Below are 11,677 nucleotides of genomic sequence, written 5' to 3'. Positions count from 1 at the left end.
AGAAACAGTTTAGACAAATCTAAAAATCAGCCATTTATCCTCATATGCTGTTTTTGCTTTGGTAGCATCTACTTTTGGGATTGGTGACACAGTCATAGAATACCCACAGTCATTATTCTGGGTAATTAATTGTGTTTCCCAAGCCACAATCATATATATGCTCCAAGCTTATTGATGATTCAGCAGAGGAAAGAAATTGCCTATAAATGATTATGAAGAACATCTTTGGGCCCAAAGGCCACACTGACATCAGAATCAGCCTTTGAACTCAGCCTCCCTGGCCCTCAGCCAGCATTGATAGCAGCAGTACATATGCCAGAATGTGTACTTGAAATGTTTCTTGTTCCTTTTACAACTGAGAAATACAGTATTTATAAAGTATAGGCATAAATACTTCCTAGTACAGTTCTTCTAAGGAAACACTGAAGCTAGTTCCCAGAGCCAAGACTTCTTCCCTTCTCTTGGCCAGCTGCTGGAATCAGCCCACCTTCCCACTCTTGGAAACGTAATTCTGTCTGCTGCTGTTATGGGTGGCACTGGTACCCTAAGAACTTTCCTGTTTGCTTTTCTACCTGAGTACTTATTTCTTGATTTGAGAAGTTGGGTCCCAAGTTGCTTATGCCAGCTATTAACGGTAACAACAAAACAGGAACAGTAATCAGTCCCCACTGGGTGCTTTTTATGCTAGCACTGCTTTAAGGCCTTTACATGTATTAAGTCATTTACTTCACTCTGAGGCCAACTGTTGTGATCCCCATTTTCAGATGAGGTTCTCATCCAGAAGTTAAGTACCTTTTCAGTAGTCATATACCTTTTAAGAGGTAAAGACAATTCTAACTCGGCAGAACACTCCAGATTCCACATTTTTAGTTAGCCACCCCATTACATGGCACCATGTTCCGCTATTTCTTGTGAACAACACTGACAATCCCTCTAGTCTTTTGCTTATACATGTTAACTGTTGACATTCGCAGCACTGGGAAGTAAACGCTCCATCATTTCACAAAGGAGTAAGATCCTGGAGAAGCTAGAACACTCAGATGAGATTCAGATTTCTACGTGTGGCTTTTCTAGACCTGCTGTTTTTCCCTAGTCATAACTACAGCGGTGTCTTGGTGTATGTTTCTTGTTTTTCATAGTCTTTTCCTGGCTTGTATCTGTCTTCATGGACAACAGTACACTGAATTATTTTTCTTAGAATTGTTTCTATCATTTTTACATCCCCAACTCTCTTCCTGTCATTCCTTCCCCCATATGTATTCTGTCAGTTGGTGTTTATGTAACTGACTCAGTTGTGCCCCTCACAAAGACAGTCAACTCAGGAGGGACTCTTAAGCTGTAGTTGGGAAGACTGCTGGGGTGCTCTGCTCACTCAGAGCATGGCATCTTGGCTTTGGTGCTGTGACTAGCGTGTTCAAAATGGACCAGTAATGAAGGTAGAGCAAACAATGGGCATAGAGTATCTCCCTTTTGCTAACTTCTTTTTAAGACAGGGAGCATGAGCATCGGGCTATATTATGCCAGAGCCTTCTGTTGTTGACTGATAACCAGAAGTGCGCAGGAATGAGTTCTTGTAGTTTTGTATGGTTTATACCTTGCTTTCTGACACTAGAAGAAAATTTAGACCTGACAGTTGTTATTTTAAAAAAGACTTGTACTATACAATAACAAAAGAGTTCTTGTTTGATTTCCAGATTCATAAACTTTATAATATTAAAAAGCTGGGGATAGTAAAAACTCAAATGTAAGCCATCAGCCTCCTGTATAAATACGTGTCATTTCTCCTTCATACCAAATCCACCTGGTGCTAAAATCCACTTGTGTCATTTTACTAATAGATTGGAAATTCATAAGTCACCAAATTATTTTGTTTAAATAATTCCTACTATGATACAAGCTACCAAAACAAGATTCAGAAGGTGTTATGAAGCTTCAAAACAAAGGGAATTTTATAAATAATATTCGGATTGGACAGCTTGTATGAATACCAGACTTTATAAAACAGCTAGTGTGTCTTATCCAAGACTTTGCATCAGTATTGTCACTAAGGCACTAAGAAAAAAAATCAAAATACTTCCTTTTGTGTGTTCTACCTTGTTATGATGAGTCAAATAAAATAAGTCCTAAGACTTAAGGCAGTATTCAATGGGGGGAACTAAACGTGTTTTTAAAAAATAAACATAATTCCCTAATTCTTACGAAAGTGTGACTTCATCGTCACTTAGAGCAGAGCACATTAAGTAGCAGACTAGGTACGTCATAAGAACTGGCTTTAAAAGCACATTTACTGTGACCTTTTCTAAAAATATTCTCTTATTTAATATTTTCCCACATATGTTAACTTTTAAGAGTAAAAGATCTATAAATCTGTGTTACCTCATAAAACCTTTCTGTATATGTTAAATTTTTCCGAGGCCCCACGAGAATACTATAAATTAGTTACAGTATACTTAAGTCTAAATCTGTGTCTTTGGTTGTTTTTAGAAAAGAAAAAAGTCTTCTATGCTTATGGGTTAATTTTACTGGTACTGTTTCTTTTCATAGTTGCTCCATTGCTAGCTGTTAGGAAGAACTAAAAGCCAGGATCCGCTTCCTTTCAGATGGTAAAGTCATGGAAGCGTTTAATTGACTGTGTCTTGCTCTGAAAATGGCCTGAAGCCGTGGAGTCCGTTTATGAAGCCGAGGGCACGTTGGGTAAAGCGCTGCACGGCTGTGGGATGCGTTCTAGGAAGGTGCTGAAGAGCGGCCTCACCTCAGCTCAGTTTCAGAAAGTGATCTGTGTGATTTAGATTTCAGATAAACGCGTGTCGAGGAGGAACTCGTAAGATCTGAGGCTGAGCGAGGTCCTGCACTTCCCACAGCAGGCAGCAGCAGAGGGGTAACAGCACCTCAGATCCAGCATTGCTTGGAATCCTTTTAGAATCACTTATAAAATATGTGCTTAAGGGAGATCTTCCCAGGATTTAGTTTTGTATCTTTAAGGAAAGGACATAAAAAGAAAAGTTGAAAAAAATCTGAGCTTTACCACCATTTGCTTGTTGAGAATTCTTACTATTAAAAACACAAAGGTCAGAGGATACCAAATTTAAGTGTCTTTGGTATAAGACCTTTTCATTTTTAATGAAAATTAGAAGCTTAATATTGGTAACTAGTAATTTTATTTTTAATAATTCTTATAAGACAGTGTCCCTGGTAGAATACTGGAGGATACCTCTTTTGTGTGATTACCAAAATTATTTCTGTTTAGAAATAGTACATACTTTTGGCCGTTTAGTCTTATGTTTAAGTAATTACATCTTCATTGTTTACATTTTCTCTTGTTTAATGCTGGCTACTTACCTAATACTTCTCCCCAATCCTAACTATAAAAAGGTTAAGGAGTTTTTTGTGTGTATCAACAACTTGGTTTTTGTAAATAATTCCAGTTGTAGCAGTTTTGTTAATTACTATTACATGTAAACCTGGAAAATGATATAAAAATGTGAATTATAGCAAGAAAATAGTGTAGATTTATCTTAAAATTTTTGCTTAATTTCTGGTTATGCTATAATTAAGGTCTTGTTGCACAGCTTTTTGAGTTTTTTATATCTTAGCTTTGTTTTGTAGCTATATGTTGAGAAATCCAACAGTTCATGCATATTTTTAGCACGTATACACCATAGCTGTAAGAAGAGAAACTAATCGTGTTTACAGCTATATCTTTAGTTTATCTCTTTATTGTTGTTTTATTGTGCTATAAAACTTAAATGTTTAATGAGTTCTTTATGTAAATTCCTTTCTAGTGTCACATTAATGCATTATTTTTAGAAATCGGCATGTATGCTTTAGTCTCTAGTCATATATACTATCATTAAGTCGAATCTCAAATAATTCTTTAACCATCATAAAGTAATGAGTTTCTACATAAAGTTGCAAAACAAAATCTTCCTCAGACGAGATAAGTTGACTAGCATTTACATACAGCAAAACAAAACCTTTTACGGATGAGAAATTATAGTATATTTCAAAGTTCTTTAATAGATTTTGAAATTACAAGTATAAAGTAATTATGCATTTTAATAGATAGTATTTTGATTAAAAATAAAAGAAATGTTAAAATACCTTTTTGTGTCTGTTGATAAAGCGAATCCAGAAACTTGCTGCCCTTATTCTTGGTTTTTAAAAATCAGTGCAGAAGTTTGTTCATCTGTGACTTTAATGGCAACTGCATTTTTTTTTTTTTGGATCGTTGAATCCAAGCTGTAATAAGAAACTTCTTTTTCTTTTCACAGTACTAATTGATTGAATTTGACAAGCCACCTATGTAATTTTTAGTAGTGTAGTGGAAGTTCTGGTCTGTGGCTGTGTCTGAGCCAGCAGAGAAAGCTTTGTGGCTTTGCTGTCTGCCACATGGAGAAGTGCGGTAACCAGCTGCAGCTGCCACCGGCTGTAGACACAGCAGCCTTAATAGTGAGTCCCTCTTTCTCTGTAGGCTCAAGTTCAGCCCACATGTTACGTCACCAAGAATTGCTGGAGACTAGTAGGGAAAATCTCCTCCTTAGGATTTCCTCTGTGTCGCCTTACATGGGGTGGGGGTAGCGGGATCAGCGGGAGGTTGAATAGTTCTGAACAAGGGGAGATTGTGGGCAGGTTGAAGGAAGGGACCGTCTGGAAACAGGCTATCACAGTTCAGCAGGCAGTTTTAGAACACGCATTTTAGTCTGCTGGCCAGAGAGCTTTTAAGTTGAAGGCTGAGAAAATAACGCTCAGCTTCACTTCAGAAGTAGTTGTAAGCTGATGAGTTTGTTTTATGTTACAAGGAACAAGAGCTAGACTTGTCAGGAGGCAGCCCCTCAAATAATACAATATTCTTTATAGCCCAAAGAGTTTTTAAGCATTGAACTTACCAAGTTGCTATTTGAGAAGATTTTAAACTTATAAGAAACTTGATGTTGTAATATAACTTCCTATGATAATGTCTCTTAAGATAAAACTAAGTGAAATTCTTTCAGAAGCCTAGTACTTTTTATCCTAAATTCTTGTGTTATATAATATCACATTCTCCTACAAATGACTCCTCTTGTCTAAATAAAGTTGTTCTGTTGTTGGTTGATGGGTTGCCTTTTAAAAACAAAGCCAGACCTGAAACAAATTAAAAACATGGGAGCCCTGACTTCCCCACTGACTGTGTGAATGCCAACAAATCGCTTCCCCCTCTGGCCCAGGCTCTCCCATGATAAGAGTAGGGAACTGGGAATTAATAAGTGTTGAGTATCCGCTGTGCTATTGTATTTCATTAAGGCAAGAAGTATTAATTAACTCAATAGCTGATGAAACAGATTTTGACATCTTAAGTACTTGGCTTAGTAGTTACTTACTGAGTGGTGAACCTCACACCAAGGCATTTTGCCACAGTGGCTCACTGGATCACCTAGTTGCTGAGGGCCACTTTCGGATGAAACTTGTGGACTCCTGCGTGCTCGGCCTGCCATGCGTGCCCCTCCCCTCCGCGCTGTCCTGTTGTTCTTGCTCATAGGCCCTGTGCGTCCATACCCTTATCTAAAGTCTGAGCTGAGGGCCATCTGTGTGGCTCTGTGGTGAAGCCGCTTGCCAAGTGTGCGCCAGAGCATAGGTTCTATCTCCAGCACTAAAAATAAATGAAACAAAGAAGGAAAGAAAATAAAGGCTGAGTTTAATTTCTACCTCTTTCACAGAATTGTTTCTTTAGATACCTGTGTCATAGGTTTATATGTATACCAGGGGTTCCTGCTCAAAACAAGAATGGAGCAGGTTATTTATAAAAATGATGTAAACCAGAAGTAAGACAGCAGAAGAAAATAAAGGTTCTAATGAACTGGCATCCTCAGAGTTAATTTAAAGGAATCTGGACCATCTCAGGAGTACCTCATTGTGGCCATGACGCATTTTGAGATGATGCTGCCAGGTGTTCCCATTTTTCAGGAAAAGATAGTCATTTAATTTTCCTATGTTCTATTCTGATTTTTAAAATATTGGGGCAGATGGGCTGCCAACTTCTAGCCTCAGGTTTATGTTATACAATATATTACTTGATCATTCAGTGATTATGTTTTTTTCTCTGGTAGTTTAATTTGGGTAAAATATGAGATAGTAGATTTCTCCTAAGCTTTTAATTTGAGCAATTTTCAGCTTTCTGATTTAGCAATGAGTACTGTCACTAGCCCACACAGGAAATTGAAGCAGCAGATGTTTAGGAACAAATAATGGCTGGTTTGGCTTGTTAAATTAAAATGAAGATTAGGAGCCCAGTTTTGAACAGAGACCTAAGAGTCATGAGCAATGAAGTGGGAGCTGAAGCTTCAGAACTCAGATGCTCCAGAGAAAGTACATGTAAAATGAGAAGATGCAGTGACAGGCCACGGGGAGTACCAGCTTCCAGGAACAGGAGGAAAAAGGAATCAAGGGGAAAGGGCTAGGAAACTTCAGGCTGGGAAAACCAAAGAGAAGAGAATGGTTAAAACACGGCAGAGAGATTAGGCTGGAGGGCAGGCCAAGAGAAATGTTTAAAGATTTATAATGAGGAAGCCATTAACACCGTGGCCAAAATAAGTTTCAACAATGTTATGCAGAGGGCAGGCTACTTGTGTGTTAACGTGACTGGGTAAAAATCTAACAAATGGATCATTGTCTCCACAGGCATTAAAAAAAATTAGAAACCTATAAGAAAAAAGACTAAAATATGGGCAGAAAGCATTACTGATCAAAGAAATGAAATGTAATATACCAAGAAATACCATTTTATACTAGAAGATTGGCAGAAATTAAGGTTAAAAACACCAACTTTTAATACAAATGCAGATCAGTAGAAACTATGCTGGCACCATTTTATAAAGTTAAATATGAATAGACCTTAGAACCTTAGCAGTTTGTCCCAGGGTGTGTGTGTGTGTGTGTGTGTGTGTGTGTGTGTGTGTGTGTGTGTGGAGAGAGAGAGAAATTCTGTACATGTGCACTGGGATATATGTACAAAAATGTCTAGAGCAAAATGGAATGAGGGAAGTAACTCAGAATCTATGAATATAATGATAAGTAAATTGCGATATAGTCATACATTCGTTCATTCCTAGTTGAATTACAGGTACATTTAACAGCAGAAACAAAATAGTAAAATACAGTGAGACAGAGCAATCACAGAGGACCACATATATGTATGTGTGTGTGTGTGTGTGTATATATATATATATATATATATATATATATATATATATATGGTGCTGGGGATGGAACCCAGGGCATTCTGCCACCATGCTGAAGATCATGTATGTGTGTATATATATATATAAGTGGTGCTGGGGATGGAACCAGGGCATTCTGCCACCACGCTGAAGACCGTGTGTGTGTGTGTGTGTGTGTGTGTGTGTATGGCTGGGGATGGAACTGGGGCATTCTGCCACCACGCTGAAGACCATGTGTATATATATATATATATGGTGCTGGGGATGGAACCGGGGCATTCTGCCACCACACTGAAGACCATGTATATATATATGTGTGTGTGTGTGTGTGTGTGTGTGTGTGTGTATGTATATATATATATATATATATATATATATATATATATATTGCTGGGGATGGAACCCGTGCATTCTGCCACCACGCTGAAGACCATGTGTATATATATATATGGTGCTGGGGATGGAACCGGGGCATTCTGCCACCACGCTGAAGAATATATATATATATATATATATATGGTGCTGGGGATGGAACCCGGGGTATTCTGCCACCACGCTGAAGACCATGTATATGTATATGTATATGTGTATGTATGTATATATATATATAGTGCTGGGGATGGAACCGGGGCATTCTGCCACCACGTTACACCCCAGCCCTATTTTTTTTTTGAAACAGGGTCTCACTAAGTTGTGGAGGGCCTCACTAAGTAGCTGGCCCTGATTCTCCTTTGCCAGCCTCCCAAGTACTGGGATTACAAGCATGTGCCACCGCACCCAGCAGAAGACCATATTTTCAAAAAATTATTTTATAAGTCACTTAAAATATACCAGAAATTTTTCTGTCTTTGCAGTTATTAAATTTAACCATGATATATAAAATGTGATTTTTTTTTTTTTTACTTAAAAATAAGTGATAGTAAATAGTAAACTGGGTAGAGATATAGGCATGCCTTCGGGGTGATGAATAATCTTGGAATTCACAATATTGGTTACTTCTAGAAGGAACAGTAGATTCAAATATTGATGTTATAGATCTGTTTTTAAGTCATATTTTGTTTAAACATAAATAGACATATTTAGAATAAACATATCTGAAATACTCAGTCCTTAACATGTGGCAGTGTCTGTGATGTTGGACAGCATAGTTATGGGGACTATAATCATCTGGATTTAATGATAAAATGGAGAATGGCAAGAACTAGCCAGTGAAACTCCAAGCTCAAATCCCACATCTACCTCAAAGCTGGCTCTGAGCTCATCAGGGAATGACTTTTTTTTGCAGAGAACTTTTGTAAAAAAAAAAAAAAAAAAAAAAAAAAAAAACTTCCCTTTAATCTTTTCTGTGTTGCTTTTTTGTTGTTGTTAATTACCTTTATTATATACTACTTTTTACAGTTCAAATCTCCAAGCATGAATTTTGTGTAAAACCAAAATATTCTTTTAAAATACAATAAAATTGCCAGGTGTGGTGGCGCACGCTTGTAATCCCAGCATTTGGGAGGCTGAGACCTGAGGATCGCGGTTCGCGGACAGCCTCAGCTACTTAGTGAGGCCCTCCGCAACTCAGTGAGACCGGTTTCAAAATCAAGAATAAAAAATTGGGCAGGGGGTGTAACTCAGAGGTCAAATGCCTCTGGGTTCCATCCCCAGACCCCGGGGGGGGGGGGACAATAAAATTGTGGTAGAATATTTTATTATGTAAAATAGCTACATCATATACATACTTTATTTATTTTGTGGTTCTGGGGATTGAACCCAGGGGCATTCTGCCTCTGAGCTACACTTTTATCACTGTCACATGAATTCTTGAAGAATCACTGCAGTCTGACTGACACCTCCACTCTCACTCAGCACCATCACTGTAGATGTTCCTAGAGCTACCAGCCCATCCCAGGCTGGTGGGTGTACTTAAAGGATGATCATGTTGCCACTCAGGTTAAAAAGAGTTTTTGTGTGTGAATTAAAAATAATTTTGTTTCATTTACAAAAACTCTTACTTACCTGAGAATGTTCTCTAAATCAAAGCACAAGAAAGGTATATAAGGGATACAAGAGTTCAGCAACAGAAGATGGAGAACGCGGACTTTACACATCACGCAATTTCTTCTGTATAAAGATATTTTATTTAAAACTGGGGCGTTTCAATTTATGTGTTGCAGCCCTTAAGAAAAAAATAATACTTAAAATCCTGAAATTCAATGTAACTTAACTTTTTTTGGTGGCGCTGGATTAAAACCATGGCCTTCTCATGCTGGGTGATCTCCCCAGCCCAAGTGTCTCATCTTAAATGATAAAATCATGTGTCTTTTTTCCCTAGTTTAAATGATGTGAAAACATCTCTCCTGCTCAAAGGCAGCTCTGCCTTTAAATAACCTGTTCTCCGTTGCTTTTTTGCTAGAAGTAACTAAACATAACTGTGACTAAAACATGTGAGACTGAGTGACTACAACATGGGTATTGCAAGAACCTGCTGAACGCTGCATTGTATTTCTTCCATTTGCTTGGAAAGCCCTTTGTATTTTTCAGCCTTTCCGTGTATCTCTAAGAAATCAGTTACAGTTCTACTTTGTTTTAGAGGGAAAGGCCGTTTCATCTGCATATGGAGCTAAGACGATACACGTTACACTCCTGTTTCTTCCATGTTACCCAGAGAGCAGCTGAGGCAGAAGGGACTTGACCTTTTGGTAGTGTCACGCTGAAGGCCAGTTAGCAGGCCTTCTATTGAACTTATAGAAAGCTGAGGAAAACCACTACGCATGTCATAACATGTAAACAGAAGTATTATCAAACTATAATATTTTCTTCTGGATTATAGGTACAATAGGTAAATTATTTTTACTACTTAAAACTTTTCTGTTTTCTCATTTCTCCTTAAAGAGTTTTGTTTTTAATCAGAAAAACATTTTCTTTCTTTCTTTCTTTCTTTCTTTTTTTTTTTTTTTTTTTTGCGGGTCTGGGGATGGAACCAAGGGGCATTTGACCTCCGAGCTACACCCCCCTTCCCTATTTTTATTCCTTATTTTGAAACAGGGTCTCACTGAGTTGCAGAGGCCTCACTGAGTAGCTGAGGCTGGCTGAGAACCACGATCCTCCGGTCTCAGCCTCCTGAATGCTGGGATGACAAGCGTGCGCCACCGCGCCCGGCTCCAGAAAAACGTTTTCTGAGGCTAGGTGTGGTGGCACACGCCTATAATTCTATTTGGGTGGCTGGGACAGGATGATTCTATGTTCAAAGCCTGCCTCAAAAATTTAACAAGACTTTTAACAACTTTGTAAGACTCTGTTTCAAAATAAAAAGTAAAAAGGGCTGGGGGTGTAGTCTGGAGATAGAAGCTACTCAGGTTCAGTCCCAGTTCCCAAAGGAAAGACAGTACTCGCTGCCAGTTGTCAGAAGAAGAGCACAGAGCTAGTACTAGGGCAGAGCAGAACGGTGAAGGCAGACGGGAGCCCAGGCTTGTTTCCTAAGACACGGGCAAACCAGGCAGCGTGAGATCAGGCCTCCCCTGCCGACGGCTGGGTGGCGGGCACGCTTCACATTTACTGCCGCCTCTCCTTTAGTGCACTGGTGTTTGGGCCCAGGTATGAGCCCACAGGGCTCCATCTTGAGCCTCAGGATGTAGCTGCTGCGGTGTTAATGCGCTTCCTTCCCCACGGCTTCTTCATATTGTTTTTGTGTCAGTAACCCTCCTGTTATGCTTGCTTTCTTCACGCTTGGGTAACACAGCTGCAGTGTAGCCTTCAGTAGATGGCGGTTAGAGTGCTGTAGTATACAGTGGTCTTCACAGGGCTTTCCTTTCACATCTGCCTTGTACCAGCGAGTGAAGTAACGATCCACGAGCTATGGCACCGCGAGCTCTGCGGCTGGGGGCTCCGTAGCCATGGTACGCTGCTGGTACTCCGGGCGCTGGTACCCCCGCCCTCCGGAACCCAACCAATGCCTCCCTTGTGTTACTTTTAACAGAACTTGTATTGCTATTATTGATGTGCCTGCATTAGTAAACGTTTGTCGTATTCTTGAACCGTTAGCTCTTCTTAGGGATGCTATAATGCTTATGTTGATTGTTTTATAAATATTGATAACAGCAGATACTACATTTGAAGTAAATTTGAAGCAACAACAACAACAACAAAAAAAAAAAACCAGAATAGCCAAAGTAGTTTGCAACAGCAAGAACCATGCAGGAAGCATCACAATACGTGATTTCAAGCTATGTTCCAGAGCCACAATAATAAAAACAGCATGTTACTGGCGCAGAAGCAGACACATAGACCAGTATAATTGTGTCACTTACAAGGAAATAGATGGAACTGGAGAGTAGAATACTCAGAAGCAAATCCTCACACTTACAGCCAATCAATAGCCTCTTCAACAAATGATGTTGTCAAAACTGGTTAACCATATGCAGAAAAGTGGAAATAAACCCTACTTTCTCACCCTTCACGAGAATCAGTTCAAGTTGGATCAAAAATTTGGAAATCAG

At 39.0% G+C, this 11,677-nt stretch overlaps 1 protein-coding gene across 3 annotated transcripts in view; it reads left to right on the top strand.

Moving 5' to 3' along the window:
- The window catches only part of RALGPS2 (Ral GEF with PH domain and SH3 binding motif 2), a gene marked incomplete at both ends in the record, with an annotated part of 115,269 nt that overhangs the window by 69,788 nt on the left and 33,804 nt on the right, over positions 1 to 11,677 (top strand). The gene's annotated exons all lie outside the window — the stretch shown is intronic.

This window comes from Muscardinus avellanarius (genome assembly GCF_963383645.1).
Source record: "Muscardinus avellanarius genome assembly, chromosome: 7".
NCBI classification, from domain to species: domain Eukaryota; kingdom Metazoa; phylum Chordata; class Mammalia; order Rodentia; family Gliridae; genus Muscardinus; species Muscardinus avellanarius.
Note: the sequence above shows the minus strand (reverse complement) of the source record. Positions and strands in the feature narration are given on the sequence as shown.